Raw genomic sequence first — 17226 nt, forward strand, 5'->3', positions numbered from 1 at the left:
GCATATTTGTTTGGAGAAACTAATTTTATTTGACCATTATTGACTCTATAATTATGACGTCACATGTATTATCAGGAATGCCCATAAGTCTGTGAAGGTCCTCTTCTATTAATTCCCTAATTCTCCTCCCTTTTCTAAACTTCAGTCATTCCTGTTCTCCTTGTTCTCCTATGTTGCTATAGTTTTCTTTCTTGTAGTTTTTCTCAAATTTATACTCATTGAGTCCATTATATCAATTATAATCATTTTAATTTCCAGTTTTTGTTATCTACTATTCATTTTTATGACATTTATTTGTGCTGTACATGTAATAACTTCTCATGTTTCTGATGTTTTTTCATTAAATTTCCTGCATGTCCTCATTGTTGGCTTTTTTTTTTTTTTTTTTTTTTTTTTTTTTTTTTGGTGTAAGGATTAAACCACGAAGGTCTTAACATCCAAGCAACATCCCCAGCCCTTTTAATGCTTTAGTTACAGATGGAGTCTTGCTAAGTTGCTTAGGGCTTCACTAAGTTGCTAAGACTGGTCTTGAACTTGTGATCCTCCTTTTTTTGCCTCTGGGATTATGGGCACACACCACGACACCTGGCCTTCCCCTCTTCACTTCTAAGGCATTCTGTAGGTGACCCTGTGTGTGTGTGTGTGTGTGTGTGTGTGTGTGTGTATGAGAGAGAGAGAGAGAGAGAGAGAGAGAGAGAGAGAGAGAGAGAGAGTTAGTGAGACCTTCCTCTCTCATCTGCAGGCTGCCCCAGCCTGGCTGCAGTGGCCCTGGCTACTTTTGTGCCTGGCCAGCAGGGCTTCATTGCTGATGGCATTTTGACTGGAGAGAACCTCAGGACTGCACTGGTTCTCAAAGTCCCACACTTATTTTGAAAAGAAAATAGTCATAAATACAAGAAACAGAAGGGCAAAAAACAAAAACAAAACAAAAAAAAAAGGAGCAAGGAAAGGTATTAGAAGACAAGGTCTAGTATCCAGTGCACTTTAGAAAATAGAGACCCCATAGCAACCCGAGAATGGGGTGGTGTCCAGATATTCAGGGAAGGGGTCTATTAGGATGTTCTGAATGTGGGAAAGGAAGGTGAGGACAGGACCTTGGGTGATCGAACACATTGTAGGTGCTTGAAGACATGAACCAAATAATGGCACCTGATTACAGAGGAACTTGATTCTACATTATGGTGTAATAAACACTAAAGAAAGGAATTTAGTGTTTAAACATGAATTGGTGAGCTATTGCACTTTTGGAGGTAAGCCTAAGACTGAAATATGGAAGAAAACTCACTTCCAGGGGTGATAAAAATGTATTCAAATATGGTCTGTGATTTAGGCATTTACATTGATTTCTATGCACCTACTCATAAGACCTCATCTTGACACCTGATTTTGAAGGGAAATAAGTATCTATATTCTAATAAAGTTAGTGCAGAAATGTGTTATTTTCATGAATTCACAGGTTTTATAAATATGTTAGACACATTTGACACCTTAAGATATATTATTGAAGCAGGGAGTGGGATTCTGTTTTCAGAATAGTTTATTCGTCATTTAAGATCTTTAGTAATTAATGAATAAATAACAGTCTGAATAAGTAAATAAAACTAAAATAGATTAGTTTTTTTTAATTGTAAACAAATGGGATACATGTTGTTTCTCTGTTTGTACATGGCGCAAAGGCATACCATTTGTGTAATCATAAATTTACATAGGGTAATGTTGTTTGATTCATTCTGTTATTTTCCCCTTCCCCCCCACCCCTGCCTACCCCTATTTTCCCTCTATACAGTCCTTCCTTCCTCCATTCTTGCCCCCCTCCCTAACCCTAAATCTAACCCTAACACTAACCCCTCCAAACCTCCATTATGTATCATCATACACTTATTAGCGATATCATTTGTCCTGTGGTTTTTTGAGATTGGCTTATCTCACTTAGCATGATATTCTCCAATTTCATCCATTTGCCTGCAAATGCCATAATTTTATCATCCTTTATGGCTGAGTAATATTCCATTGTATATATATACCACAGTTTCATTATCCATTCATCAATTGAAGGACATCTAGGTTGGTTCCACAATCTGGCTACTGTATATTTAGCAGCTATGAACATTGATGTGGCTGTATCTCTGTAATATGCTGATTTTAAGTCCTTTGGGTATAGGCCAAGAAGTGGGAGAGCTAGGTCAAATAGTGGTTCCATTCCAAGTTTTCTAAGGAGTCTCCACACTGCTTTCCAGAGTGGCTGCACTCATTTGCAGCCCCACCAGCAATGTATGAGTGTACCTTTCTCCCCACATCCTCACCAACACCTGTTGTTGCTTGTATTCTTGATAATTGCCATTCTAATTGGGGTGAGATGGAATCTTAGGGTGGTTTTGATTTGCATTTCTCTTATTACTAGAGATGTTGAACATTTTTCCATATGTTTGTTGATTGCTTGTAGATCTTCTTCTGTGAAATGTCTATTCATTTCCTTAGCCCATTTGTCAATTGGATTATTTGCATTCTTGGTGTAGAGTTTTTTGAGTTCTTTATAGATTCTGGAGATTAGTGCTCTATCTGAAGTATGATTGACAAAGATTTTCTCCCACTCTGTAGGCTCTTTCTTCGCATTGCTGATAGTTTCCTTTGCTGAGAGAAAGTTTTTTAGTTTGAATCTATCCCAGTTGTTGATTCTTGCTTTTATTTCTTGTGCTATGGGAGCCCTGTTGACGAAGTCTGGTCCTAAGCCGACATGTTGAAGCTCTGGACCTACTTTTTCTTCTTTAAGATGTAAGGTCTCTGGTCTGAATCCGAGGTCCTTAATCCATTTTGAGTTTAGTTTCTTGCATGGTGAGAGAAATGGGTTTAGTTTCATTCTGTGGCATATGGATTTCCAATTCTCCCAGCACCATTTGTTGAAGAGGCTATCTTTTCTCCATTGCATATTTTTGACCCCTTTGTCTAGTATGAGAAAATTGTATTTATTTGGGTTTGTGTCCATGACCTCTATTCTGTACCATTGATCCACCTTTCTATTTTGGTACCAATACCATGCCATTTTTGTTACTATTGCTTTGTAGTAGAGTTGAAGATCTGGTATTGTGATACCCCCTGCTTCACTCTTTCTGCCAAGAATTGCTTTAGCTATTCTGGGATTTTTATTCTTCCAGATGAATTTCATAATTGCTTGCTCTATTTCTGTAAGGTACATCATTGGGATTTATTTGGAATTGCATTGAATCTGTATAGCACTTTTGGAAGTATAGCCATTTTGACAATATTAATTCTTCCTATCCAAGAACATGGGAGATCTTTCCATCTTCTAAGGTTTTCTTTAATTTCTTTCTTTAGTGTTCTGTAGTTCTCATTGTAGAGGTCTTTCACCTCTTTTGTGAGATTGATTCCCAAGTATTTTATTTGTTTCGATGCTATTGTGAATGGGGTAGTTTTCCTAATTTCTCTTTCTGAAGATTCATCACTTATGTATAAAAATGCCTTAGATTTATGTGCATTGATCTTATATCCCGCTACTTTACTGAATTCACTTATGAGTTCTAAAAGTTTTCTGGTGGAATTTCCTGGTTCCTCTAAGTATATAATCATATCATCAGCAAATATCGCGTCCCCTCTGGCCGCAGAGAGAGACACGACAAATGTCTGAAGCTTTGGAAGTTTATTGTGCACAGTCCCTCTCCTACGCTTCTCTTACTCCTAGTTTCCGCGCACTCCCAGCTTCCCTTCTCCCAGCTTCTTCCAGTTTCCGCGCGCTCCCAGCTTCCAGCTCAGCTCCAGCCTCCGCCGCCGCCGCTTCTGCCGCTTCTGCCGCTTCTTCCGCTTCTCCGCTTCTTCTCCCCCCTCGCTCTCCCCCCCACCAGGCTTATATACACTTCAACCAATCAGGGGAGAGTACACGAGGTAAACGCAGACAGCTGCAAGCATAGGATGGGTACACGAGGGGGGCATGCTCTAGTCACATCGTTAACTAGCCAATCATTGGAATTCGCTGGTTGTTTACTGTATAGCTGGCCGCTTTTGACTCAGCGTCAGGCACCATCTTGACCATGCCTAAGGCTGGGAGTCCCGGAAACCCCGACAGATCCCCCTTCTTTACTATTAAACTAAGGCTCGGGACCGTGTCTGTCTTAGGCTGAGTGGTCAGCATATGTCCTTACCCGTCATCAGAGCCTGCAGAGCATGCTGCAGCTCCTGTCTTAGGTTGGTACACAGCCACCTCCTTCATTACCCGTCCTTGACTACCGGTCCAGCATCAAGAGCCATACTAATGGGGGGCTGTCGGCCTTTAGGGCGGTCATGGCCTGATAAAAGATAATTTGATCTCTCTATTGGCTAGCTCGTAGATGCATGCCAAAACGAATGAAGAGAAGGAGGCCAAGGCAGAGGAGTACCACTATAGCTCCTAAGCCTGCCCGCTGTTTGACAAATCTATAAACAGAAGAAGAACCATATAGCCATATTAAATACAGAAACAATATACATCCCAATGGAGTTACAATACGGGCAACACAAAACAGCTCTCAGGGAATAAACGCATCCCAGTCCCAAAAGTTCTTGCAAGGTATCCACTTGTTCTTATAGTGAGTCCACTCTCCGATAGAGTCTCTATGGTCTGCAAGGCTGCAGCTGCATTTTCGGCCAAATGATTGTTGTTGTGGTTGTGTCAATGCTGCTACTGCAAGGACTGTGGTGGCAATGATCACAGCTGTTGCAATGTCAAAGCCTCTTCTGTTTCTTGATAATAGCACTGGCAATTCTATATCTGCAACACAAACTAGGACTGGTAGGAAGATAGAAATGTGCAAATTGCACGGGTGGCAAAAGAACCATTCCAGTATTGTGAGAGATAGCATACGGTTAGTGAACAGTTAAGAGGTGTTATTAGAAATGTTAGTTGGTAGAAACATAAAAGGGAGGAAATACACAAGCTGATGTGGGAGGAAAAGCAATATCACAGCTAGGGTCAGCAGAACGAGTTGCTCTATTCTGGGTCTGATTTGTAGCATGATTCCAACGGCAAAGTGCAGAAATTCCTCCTGTTAAAGCAAAGAAAGGCTAGAAATATCCTTGTCACCAAAAACAGCACGACCTGAAAAATCATCAGTAGAATTGACAGGCTTGTAGAGAAATTGGTGAAAAACAAGAAAAGGAAGGATAAAAAATGTGTTAGTTAGAAGTGAAAAATATGGCCAGGCTAATAATGGCCCATAGGTTCCGGGTTTGCCTTTCCGTCTGAGTTTTTGTTATTAGAGGAAGGCTCAGGCTCGCTATTGCGAGGAGCAGCAGCATCACTTGCATGCTGTAAAACTCTGATTAGCTTTTCTGGAATCCAGACTGGAGTCTGTTGATCCTGTGGGAAAATACAAACAGACCCTCAGACCCAATGAAGGACTGGATCCGGTCCTTTCCAACAACCTGTCAGGATATCTTTCCATTTTGCCCATACTTGAGGAATATTATGGGGATTATAATGTCGATCAGCTGCAGAATGGCCGTCCCTATCCAGAGTTAAGAAATTTAGAATGAAAAGAATTAAATTAAGTTTATCTTTAGGAGACTTGTAGGAGGCTCCTATTCCCCCTTTTTGTTTATTTAGACAATTTTTTAAAGTAAGATGTGCTCTTTCCACAATGCCCTGTCCCTGAGGATTATAGGGGATGCCAGTGACTGATTGGATGTTAAATGTTTGTAAAAACAACCGGAAGCTTTTGGAAGTATAAGCAGGACCATTATCTGTTTTAATAACTTTAGGTATGCCCCAGCCAGCAAATGCTTGTAGGCAGTGTTGAATGACATCTTTTACTTTTTCTCCAGAATGAGCGGAAGCCATAATGACCCCTGAAGCAGTGTCTACTGACACATGTACATACTTAACAGTACCAAATTCAGAAATATGGGTTACATCCATCTGCCAAATATGACCAGGCAGCAGTCCCCTGGGGTTAACTCCAAAGGATTGTACTGGGATTAAAGGAGCACAATGTTGACAATTTTTTACTATTTGTCAAGCCATACATTTAGATATAGGAAATTTTCTGCTCAAAGTAGTGGAATTTACATGAAATTTTTCATGAAAGAGTTTTGCCTGTTCCTCTATGGAAAAAACAAAAATTGATTTGGTGGCCATATCTACCAAGTCATTAGCATTGGCCAAAGGTCCTGGTAAATTAGAATGAGCTCTAATATGTCCTACATAGAATAGATGTTTACGCTGTAGGATAAGGTTTTGTAGCATAGTAAAGTAAGAAGCTACCGTGGACATGGAAGAAATATGGGGTACCGTTTCAAGAACCTGTAAAGCGTTAACGATATATAAGCTATCAGATAGAAGATTGAATGGCTGATTATCTGCTAATTTAAAGGCTAATATTACAGCTGCAAGTTCAGTAACCTGTGCGGAGTTGGGTGGAACTATTATGGTGTGAAGTTGTTTACTAATAAGTACTGCACCTACTCCATTTTTGGAGCCATCAGTAAAAATGGTTACACAGTCTTTAAGAGGCTGGACACTAGTCACTTTTGGAAAAACTATGGGAGTATTTTTACATAATTGAATCCAGGGATGTTGGGGATAATGGTTATCGAACTGAGCTGAAGTGGAACAATATAATACTGACCAATCATCATCATTATTAATTAGCCATTTAATTTGCTGAGTGGAATAAGGAGTTATAATAATAGATGGATGGATTCCAAAAACAGTAATGCAAGATTCTATTCCCTTGAATATTACCTGGGCAATAGCTTGGGGATATGATTGCAATGTTTTAGCCGGAGAGCTAGGGAGATTTACACTTTGCAAAGGTCCTCCTTGCCAAACTATGCCAAAAGGGGTATGCTTCTCTGAGATTATGATTAAACTTAATGGTTGAGTAGGATCACAACGATCAACGTAACACTGCTGAAGTCTATTCTCTACTAGCTGTAAGGATATCCGTGCTTCGGGAGTAAGTTTCCTAGGGGAATTCAAGTCAGGATTACCTTTTAATATATCGAATAAAGGTTTTAATTCCCCTGTGGATAATTTTAAATAGGATCTGATCCAGTTAATGTCACCTAAGAGTTCCTGAAAATCGTTCAAGGTATTCAATTGATCTGTCCTGATGGTCAACCTTGTTGGTCTGACTGTAGTAGCAGTGAGCCTTGTACCCAGATATTCTTGGATCTCCTCTAATTGTAATTTTTCAGGAGCTATTGTTAGTCCTCTCTCTTCTAATGCTTGAGTTATAAATTGTAATGCTTCTAACAAAATTTCTTTTTCTGGATGGCAAATAAGTATGTCATCCATATAATGATAAATCAACAATCTCTTAAACTTTTGTCTAGTAGTTGTTAACGCTTTATCTACGTATATTTGACATATAGTAGGACTGTTAGCCATACCTTGAGGCAACACAGTCCATTTGAATCTCTGGTCAGGCTGAGTGTGATTAAGAGAGGGCAAAGTAAAAGCAAATCTCCAACAATCATTTTTGTGTAAGGGTATAGAGAAAAAGCCATCTTTTAAATCCAGAATAATAGTAGGCCAATTTTTGGTAGTGCAGTAACAAGAGGGAGTCCACATTGGATGGGTCCCATAGGGTACATTTGTTCGTTTATAGCTCTTAAATCATGTAATAACCTCCATTTTCCTGATTTTTTCTTTGTTAAGAATATTGGAGTATTCCAAGGAGAGGTAGAATGTTGTAAATGACCTGCTTGTACCTGCTCTTGTACTAACTTATGAGCTGCCTCTAGCTTCTCTTTTGTTAGGGGCCACTGTGGAATCCAGCGAGGCTTATCATCTTTCCATATTATAGGGATTGATGGTTTATCAGTGGCCCCTAAGAAAAACCCAATCCATGAGAATCATTTTTTGGTAGAAGTAAAGGCAGTGGTTGGGTAGATCCTTGACTATGTCTTCCTAATCCTTTTTTATCATCATAGTTCATATTTCGTAACATATTTCTTACAGGAGTCCCTTGGTAAGTCTGATCAGTGGTGAGTTTCATATCCATTTGCTGCAGGACGTCTCGTCCCCATAGGCTAATAGGAACATTACAGACATATGGCTGAAATATTCCTGTGTGTCCCTCTGTATCTTTCCACGATAATGAGGAAGCACTTTGATTGGGGCTTTCTGCTACTCCTAAGCCTCTCAAGCTCTGAGCTGCTGTGATCAATGGCCAGTGCTTTGGCCAGACCATTGCGCTAATAATACTTTTGTCTGCTCCCGTATCTAATAAACCTGTAAATTCCATATTTCCCACTTTTAATTTTAGGAGGGGCCTCTGTCCCATATCCATAGTAAGGTTTATTAAAGTGGTTCCTGTTGATCCAAAACCTCCTTGTCTTTTATTTGTATTTTTACTGGGCCACAAAGAATGTCGACTGGGCAATATAAGCATTTGTGCAATGCGATCCCCTGGAGAGATGACCGTAATTCCTTTTGGTGAAGAGACCAAGGCTTTTATTTGTCCAGTGAAATCAGGATCAATAACCCCTGGGTGTACTATAAGTCCTTTTAGTGTTGAGGAACCTCTACCTAGTAATAGTCCTACACTGTTCTGTGGGATTTTTTCATGCCAATCAGTATCAATCATCTGCACCCCCATATCTGGGGTTAGTATGAGTCTGGAGGTGGCACAGATGTCCAATCCGGCACTTCCTGAGGTGGCTCTGTGCTCCCCTTCTCTGTGGGAGGATACCACCGTCGGGGAACTTGTTGAATTACCCCGTATATTTGTTGCGGGCCCCGGGGAGGGCCCTGTCTCCCGTTTTTTTGAAGTTTAGGATTCAACCCTAGGAAATTATCCTCCCTATCTCTAATAGGCTGACAGGCACTATTCCAATGACTTCCTCTTCTGCATCTCGGACATAGCCCTGGGGCATAAGGTGTAACAGATTTTACTATAGTTATCTCTTATCTTTTGTTAGGGCATTATCTCCTTGCTGCTGATTTTGTGCATCTATTGAAACGTATTGGCCTTCTCCTATTAACATTTCTATCGGGAAACCTTGCCACTATGTTTCTGCAAGCAGTTTCAACAGCTGAGCTCTCCAATTAGACATTGTCCTCCAGATAACACTGCTCTGCATAGCTGTCTCCAATAGTCTTAACTGCGTCTTTAAAGTTTTTCTAATGGTTGATGGTATCTCCATTTGCTTCTCAAATACGGGCAGGTTCTACAAATTTTGAAGCTCTCCCTATTAGGCTTAGGTTTCTCCTACCTTTTCCCCTTGTTCTTAAGTTTTCACTACCACTTGGTTATTCCTTTTTGGGGGTTCTTTATGTTAGACTTAGTTCCCCTTTTTCCCTTGTTCTTAGATTTTTTGAGCAATTATTTTCTAGGTCACCACCACTCAATTTTTCCTCACTTCATTCTCTTTAAGCGTTCTTTTCTGTTACTATTAAATCCTGTTCATGAAGATCCCCCTTGTGGCACACTGAGCAGCTTTTCTTACTTAGCTGTTTTTTTTCCCTTTAATGGCGTCCCATTGTTTTTTAATAGTTCCCTGAGGGGTTGCTGCATTCAGACCCCATTGTTACTAATTTGAATAGCTTTAGTTATGGCAATTACAATAACAAACAGTGGCCTAGCTGCCAGGAGCAACGAGATTACTGAAAGGAAAACTATCAAGTGCGCATTAAAATTTTTATAGCGGCTTTTCGCATACTACCTAATTGGACCGCTTCAAACGTGTTTCTACTTTCACTTTAATTAGACCGCGTTCTACGCGTCAGGACCGCTGATGGCGTGTCCCGATACCTTTCAACCCGCGTTCTACGCGTCAGGATCCCGATACCCTTCAACCCGCGTTCTACGCGTCAGGACCGCTGATGGCGCGTCCCGATACCCGCGTTCTACGCGTCAGGATCCCGATACCTTTCAACCAGACCGCACTCCGCGTGTCCCCAGGACCGCCGATGGCGCATCCTGACACCCTTTAACTTTTTTATAACCGGTTTAACTTGTATACAAAAAAATTTTTTTTTCAAATATCTTACCTTGTTTTCTTTTATAAGGCCTTCATCTTTCCTTCATGTCCCGGGTCTTGGCACCAGTTATCGCGTCCCCTCTGGCCGCAGAGAGAGACACGACAAATGTCTGAAGCTTTGGAAGTTTATTGTGCACAGTCCCTCTCCTACGCTTCTCTTACTCCTAGTTTCCGCGCACTCCCAGCTTCCCTTCTCCCAGCTTCTTCCAGTTTCCGCATGCTCCCAGCTTCCAGCTCAGCTCCAGCCTCCGCCGCCGCCGCTTCTGAGCTTCTGCCGCTTCTTCCGCTTCTCCGCTTTTTCTCCCCCCTCGCTCTCCCACCCACCAGGCTTATATACACTTCAACCAATCAGGGGAGAGTACACGAGGTAAACGCGGACAGCTGCAAGCATAGGATGGGTACTCGAGGGGGGCATGCTCTAGTCACATCGTTAACTAGCCAATCATTGGAATTCGCTGGTTGTTTACTGTATAGCTGGCCGCTTTTGGCTCAGCATCAGGCGCCATCTTGACCATGCCTAAGGCTGGGGGTCCCGGAAACCCCGACAAGCAAACAGGGATAGTTTGAGTTCTTCTTTTCCTATTCATATCACTTTAATTTCTTTGGTCTGTCTAATTGCTCTGGCTAGAGTTTCAAGGACGATATTGAATAGAAGTGTTGAAAGAGGGCATCCCTGCCTTGTTCCAGTTTTTAGGGGAAATGCTTTCAGTTTTTCACCATTTATAATGATATTAGCCATGGGCTTAGCATAGATGGCCTTTATAATGTTAAGGAATGTTCCCACTATCCCTATTTTTTCTAGTGTTTTGAGCATGAAGGGTGCTGTATTTTATCAAATGCTTTTTCTGCATCTATTGAAATAATCATGTGATTCTTGACTTTAAGTCTATTGATATGGTGAATTACATTTATTGATTTCCTGATGTTGAACCAACCTTGCATCCCTGGGATGAAACCCACTTGATTGTGGTGCACTATCTTTTTAATATGTTTTTGTATGTGATTTGCTAAAATTTTTTTGAGAATTTTTGTTCCTTAAGGATATTGGTCTAAAATTTTCTTTCCTCGATGTGTCTCTGTCTGGTTTAGGTATCAGGGTAATATTGGCTTCATAGAATGAGTTTGGGAGGGTTCCCTCCTCTTCTATTTTATGGAATACGTTGGGAAGTATTGGAATGAGCTCTTCTTTAAAGGTTTTGTAGAACTTGGCTGAGAACCCATCTGGTCCTGGACTTTTCTTTGTTGGTAGACTTTTGATGACTTCTTCTATTTCATTACTTGAAATTGGTCTATTTAAATTGTGTATGTCCTCCTCGTTCAGTTAAGGCAATTCTTATGTCTCTAGAAACCTGTTGATATCTTTGAAATTTTCTATTTTGTTGGAGTATAGATTTTCAAAATAGCTTCTAATTATGTTTTGTATTTCAGTCGTGTCTGTTGTGATATTTCCTTGTTCATTCCGATTTTAGTGAATTGGGTTTTCTCTCATCTTCTCTTTGTTAGTGTCACTAAAGATTTATCAATTTTGTTTATTTTTTCAAACTACCAACTATTTATTTTGTCAATTTTTTGTATTGTGTCTTTTTTTTCAATTTCGTTGATTTCAGCTCTGAGTTTAACTATTTCCTGTCTTCTACTACTTTTGGTGTTGGTCTGTTCTTTTTCTAGGGCTTTGAGCTGTAGTGTTAGGTCATTTATTTGTTGAGTTTTACTTCTTTTATTGAATGCGCTGCATGAAATAAATTTTCCTCTAAGTACTGCTTTCATAGTGTCCCAGAGATTTTGATATGATGTTTCTTTGTTCTCATTTATCTCTAAGAATTTTTTAATTTCCTTCCTAATATCTTCTGTTATCCATTCATCATATAATAGCCTATTGTTTAATCTCCAGGTGTTGGAGTAGTTTCTGTTTTTTACTCTTTCATTTATTTCTAACTTCAGTCCATTATGATCTGATAGAATACAAGGTAGTGTCTCTATCTTCTTGTATTTGCTAACATTAGCTTTGTGGCATAATATATGGTCTATTTTAGAGAAGGATCCATGTGCTGCTGAGAAGAAAGTGTATTCACTCTTGGTTGGATGGTATATTCTATAAATGTCTGTTAAGTCTAAATTATTGATTGTGTTATTGAGATCTATGGTTTCTTTGTTCAATTTTTGTTTGGAAGATCTGTCCAGTGGTGAGAGAGGCGTGTTAAAATCACCTAGTATTATTGTGTTATGGTCTATTTGGTTTCTAAAACTGAGAAGGATTTGTTTGACATACATGGATGAGCCACTGTTTGGGGCATAGATGTTTATGATTGTTATACCTTGCTGATTTATGCTTCCCTTAAGCAGTATGAAATTTCCTTTTTATCTCTTCTGACTAACTTTTGCTTGAAGTCCACATTATCTCAAATGAGGATGGATACTCCAGCTTTTTTGCTGAGTCCATGTGCATGGTATATTTTTCCCCATCCTTTCACCTTTAGTCTATTGGTATCTCTTTCTATGAGGTGAGTCTCTTGCAGGCAACATATTGTTGGATCATTCTTTTTAATCTAATCTGCCAGTCTATGTCTTTTGATTGATGAATTCAGGCCATTAACATTCAGGGTTATTATTGAGATATGATTTGTATTCCCGGTCATTTGGTTCATTTTTTAATTTTATTTATTTATTTATTTATTTTTCACACAACTTGGTTCCTCCTTTATTTGACAGTTCCTTTAGGATAATTCCTCCCTTTGCTGATTTGCTTCTTTGGTTTTTATCTCTTCCTCATGGAAATTTTCCTGAGAATGTTCTGTAATGCTGACTTTCTTTTTTTAAATTCTTTTAGCTTTTGTTTATCATGGAAGGATTTTATTTCATCGTCAAATTTGAAGGTAAGTTTTGCTGGGTATAAGATTCTTGGTTGGCATCCATTTTCTTTCAGAGCTTGAAAAATGTTGTTCCAGGCCCTTCTAGCTTTTAGGGTCTGGATTGAAAAATCTGCTGATATCCGTATTGGTTTCCCCCTGAATGTAATTTGGTTCTTTTCATCACAGCCTTTAAAAGTCTGTCTTTATTTTGTATGTTAGGTATTTTCATTACAATGTGCCTTGGTGTGGGTGTGTTGTAATTTTGTGTATTTGGAGTCCTATAAGCCTCTTGAACTTGATTTTCCATTTCATTCTTCAGATTTGGGAAATTTTCTGAATTATTTAATTGAATAGATTATTCATTCCTTTGGTTTGTTTCTCTAAGCCTTCCTCAATCCCACTAATTCTCAAATTTGGCCTTTTCATGATATCCCATAGTTCTTGGAGATTCTGTTCATGATTTCTTACCATCTTCTCTGTTTGTTCAACTTTGTTTTCAAGGTTAAATATTTTGTCTTCAATATCTGAGGTTCTGTCTTCCAGGTGTTCTATCCTATTGGTTATGCTTTCTATGGAGTTCTTAATTTGGTTTATTGTTTCCTTCATTTCAAGGATTTCTGTTTGTTTTTTTTTCAATATCTCTAACTCTTTATTGAAATGATCTTTTGCTTCCTGTATTTGCTCTTTTAACTGTTGATTAGTGCGATCATTCAATGCCTGCATTTGCTCTTTCATCTCATCATTCAATGCCTGCATTTGCTCTTTCATCTCATCGTTTGCTTCCCTGATCATTTTAATTATGTACATTCTGAACTTCCTTTCTGTCATTTCTTCTGTCATTTCTTCTGGATTTTATTGGTGTAACATCTAGATTTGTTTGGGGCATTTTCTTCCCTTGTTTTCTCATATTGTTCAGGAATCAGTGGGTCATTAAGATATTGCAGATTTCCTCTATTGACTTATAATGTACCTGAAGATTGCTAGTATATCCCCTCTTATCCTTCAGTATTCTGCAATCTTGGAGGAAGTTGATAATGTGGTGCTCCTCAAGGAAGCTGCCTCTCTAGGGGTGGTGACCCTCAGGTGCGATATATTCCCTGCTAGTGGGCAGAGGTGCCTCCACTTGTTGACCAATGGTCATCCAAAGGGGAACTAGGCTGCGGGCTGATGCAAGGCCTGTTTGTGCCTGTGTCTGTGGTTTTACCGTCTTGTGGGAAAACCTCACCCGGCAGGGAAGACTCACCCGGTGGTGAGATCTCGCTGGTCAGTTCCCCTCCTAGAGGTTCCCCTCAATCTACAACTACCGCCTGGGCTGTGCTGCCTTCCTCTGCAACATTCCCAGGGACCCAGACCTACCTCCTGGTCCTGGGAGCCTCACCTTTTGCAGACGAGTCTCGTTAGGCACCTCTCCTCAGAGAATCTGCCCGCAGTCCTGGAAACTTCGCTCCACCCCTAAGCGTTTCTCTGTGCGGCTCTTCCACCAAGAAGCCCCCTAGGTCCTGGGACCCTACTCTGCACCTAATCGCCTGGCTATGTGGCCCCTCCTCTGAGCTGCCACCTGGAGCCCCGTACAATAGCTCCAAGTCTCAGAGACCCGCCACACACCTCTTCCTCCAAACAGCCGCCCGATGTTTCAACACGGTCACTAGGAGTCCAAGTAACTCACTTCGCGTCTCCTCCTCCCGCCCACCACCCATAGCCCTAGGCAGTCACTCTGAGTCCAAGTGACCCACCCTACTCCTCCTCCTCCTTGGGGTAGCCCCCCGGGTGTTCAGGAGCAGTCACTCTGAGACCAAGTGACCCACCGCACTCCTCATCCGGACAGGCCACCGGTGTTCAGGAGTGGTTGTTTTGAGTCCAAACAACTCACCACTCACACCTCCTCTGAGCAGCCACCCGGAGCTCTGATGCAGTCACTCCTAGACCAAGCGACCCACCGCACTCCTTCTCTTCCTCTGGGCAGCCCCCCGGTGTTCAGAAGCGGTCGCTCTGAGTCTAAACAGCTCGCCACGCAGCTCCTCCTCTGGCAACTGCCTGTATCTCTGATGCAGTCACTCCTAGACTAAGCGACCTGCTGTGCACCTCCTCTTCCTCTGGGCAGGCCCCCGGTGTTCAGAAGCGATTGCTCTGAGTCCAAACAGCTTGCCACGCAGCTCATCCTCAGGCAGTCACCCGGAACCCCAGTGGTTGCTCCGAGTCCAAGCGCTGTGCTAAGCAGCCACCTCTACGATGTTCCCAGTTGTCCATGTTTACCGCTTCGGCGGGGGGAGGAGTGTCTTGCTGGGCAACTCTACTTCACAAAGTTCCCTGCGTTCCGGGACTACTGTCCCATCCGGGATGCCTCCCCAATGGGAGAGACTCACCTGGCGGCTTTGAGTTGGTGCCAAGTCTTTCACTATCTCCTGTTTTGAATCCTGCATCCTGGAGCAACATGAAATACAGCCACCCTCTAGTCCGCCATCTTGAATACCCCCATAGATTTGTTTTTATGTAAGTTATTGCTCATGTGTTTCTAGGAAAGGGAATGATGGAAAACTCAATCAAACGTTGACTGATTTCATCCTGTTGGGATTGTTCCACCATTGAGAACAGGTCTTTTCCTCTTGGTTCTCACTTTGCTCGCCTTCCTACTGGATTCATTGGCAACCTGCCCATGATCCTGCTCATCCTCCTGGATGCCTGTCTCCCCACAACTGTGAACCTCCTGCTTAGTCTGCTCTCCCTCATGGACATCACTTGCATCTCCACCATTGTCCTGAAGATGGCTTCCACTTCATGCTGGGTAGCAAGTCTATCTCCTTCCTTGAATGTGGGCTTCTGATCTTCCTCCTCCTGACTCTAGCAGGAGCAGAAGGACTGCAGCTGGCCTCTACGGCATATGACCATTATGTGGTGGTTTGCTTTCCTCCTCACTATCCCATCCGTATGAACAAAAGAGTGTGTGTGCTCATGATATTGGGGTCTTGGATGACAGGCTCTGTCAACTCCTGTGCTCACACCATATGTGCTCCATATATCCCTTACTGCAGATCCAGGGTCATCACTCATTTCTTCTGTGACATCCCATGCTGCCTCTGGCCTGTGTGGACCCCTGGGTCTATGAGAACATGGTGTTCTTGAGCACCACCTCCTTTCTCGTGGTTCTATTCACTGGCATTGTGTGTTCTTATGGTTCGGTTCTCCTTGCTGGGTTCTGTGTGCACTCAGGGGAAGGGAAGAGAAGGCCTGTACCACCTGCAGTGCCCACCTACCTGTTGTGACCTTCTACTACATGCCCTTTGCTTACATTTATGTATGCCCACAGTCCCTCCCATCTCCAGAGGAGGACAAGTTTCTGGCTGTCTTGGACACCATCCTCACTCCAGTGCTGAACCCCATCATCTACAGCCTGAGGAACAAGGAGGTGATAGGAGCCCTGAGCAGAGTCCTTCACAGAACCTGCTCCATCAAAATGTAGTCAAAGTTTTCTGCTCTCATCCTTACAACTCAGGGGCCATCCACTCAGCAGTGTTTGAGCACCAAAAATAATTTTATCTAGGGACTACAGCTTCAGAACTAAATTAATCTAATTTAGCTGAGGAGCTAAAAGTAATCAAAAATTCATTAATCTAGAAATACTCAGACATGACAGAATAATTGTATTTTATTTCTCATGAAAATAATAGACATGTATTTTCCAATAGCATGAAGGCAATAGGATTTGGTTGACATACTGAAATGAAAAAGTAAAAAGTAGAAACTATTGAAATTATTCAGCATAATGGTTGTACAGCATTTTATTTTCTCCCATGTTTAGTACATTATCACAAAGTCCACTAAAATTGTAATGTCCATAAATATTTGAAAAATATCTTTTTAATTTTAAAATAATTTACACATAAAGCAGACCACAACCACACACTTTACAAATCTTTTGCTTATTTTATGAAAATTTACTCCAAATATGTGATACAAACTATTTTTAATTCTAAGGATATTTTGTAGCTGTATGGAGTATAAAGAGAATTCCTTGAGATTCAATAGTTCTTTCACCACTAAGTAGGAAATGGGACAAGTTTATATTTTCCATGATAGAGGCCCTGTATTTTTCTGATTGAATCTATGCAGTGTTTTAAAAGGTCTAAGGATCAGGTTGGGTTTATAGCTTAGTTGCTAGAGTCCTGGGTTCAATCTCTAGCACCAGAAGAAAAAATAAAAGATCTAAGAATCAATAATTACATCTAGATAAACATAAGTTCAAATTAAGAAGATCCAGATTCATTTTTAAATATTAATAAAGGAAGATTCTCTCTACTGGGTGAGCAAAGCTTAGACTGCTGGAGCAATTCTGCTGTTTCTTCAATCACACTATTGAAACTTTTCATCCTGAGTATCAGTCAGTCAACTTGGATGCCACATTCTC

General features: G+C 41.0%; 1 pseudogene; it reads left to right on the plus strand.

The window, feature by feature from the left end:
• The window catches only part of LOC124973482 (olfactory receptor 2L5-like), a 30058-nt pseudogene extending 13777 nt beyond the window's left edge, over window positions 1-16281 (plus strand).
• The last annotated feature ends 945 nt before the right edge of the window (window positions 16282-17226 follow it).

This window comes from Sciurus carolinensis (assembly GCF_902686445.1).
Source record: "Sciurus carolinensis chromosome 19 unlocalized genomic scaffold, mSciCar1.2 SUPER_34, whole genome shotgun sequence".
Classification (NCBI taxonomy): domain Eukaryota; kingdom Metazoa; phylum Chordata; class Mammalia; order Rodentia; family Sciuridae; genus Sciurus; species Sciurus carolinensis.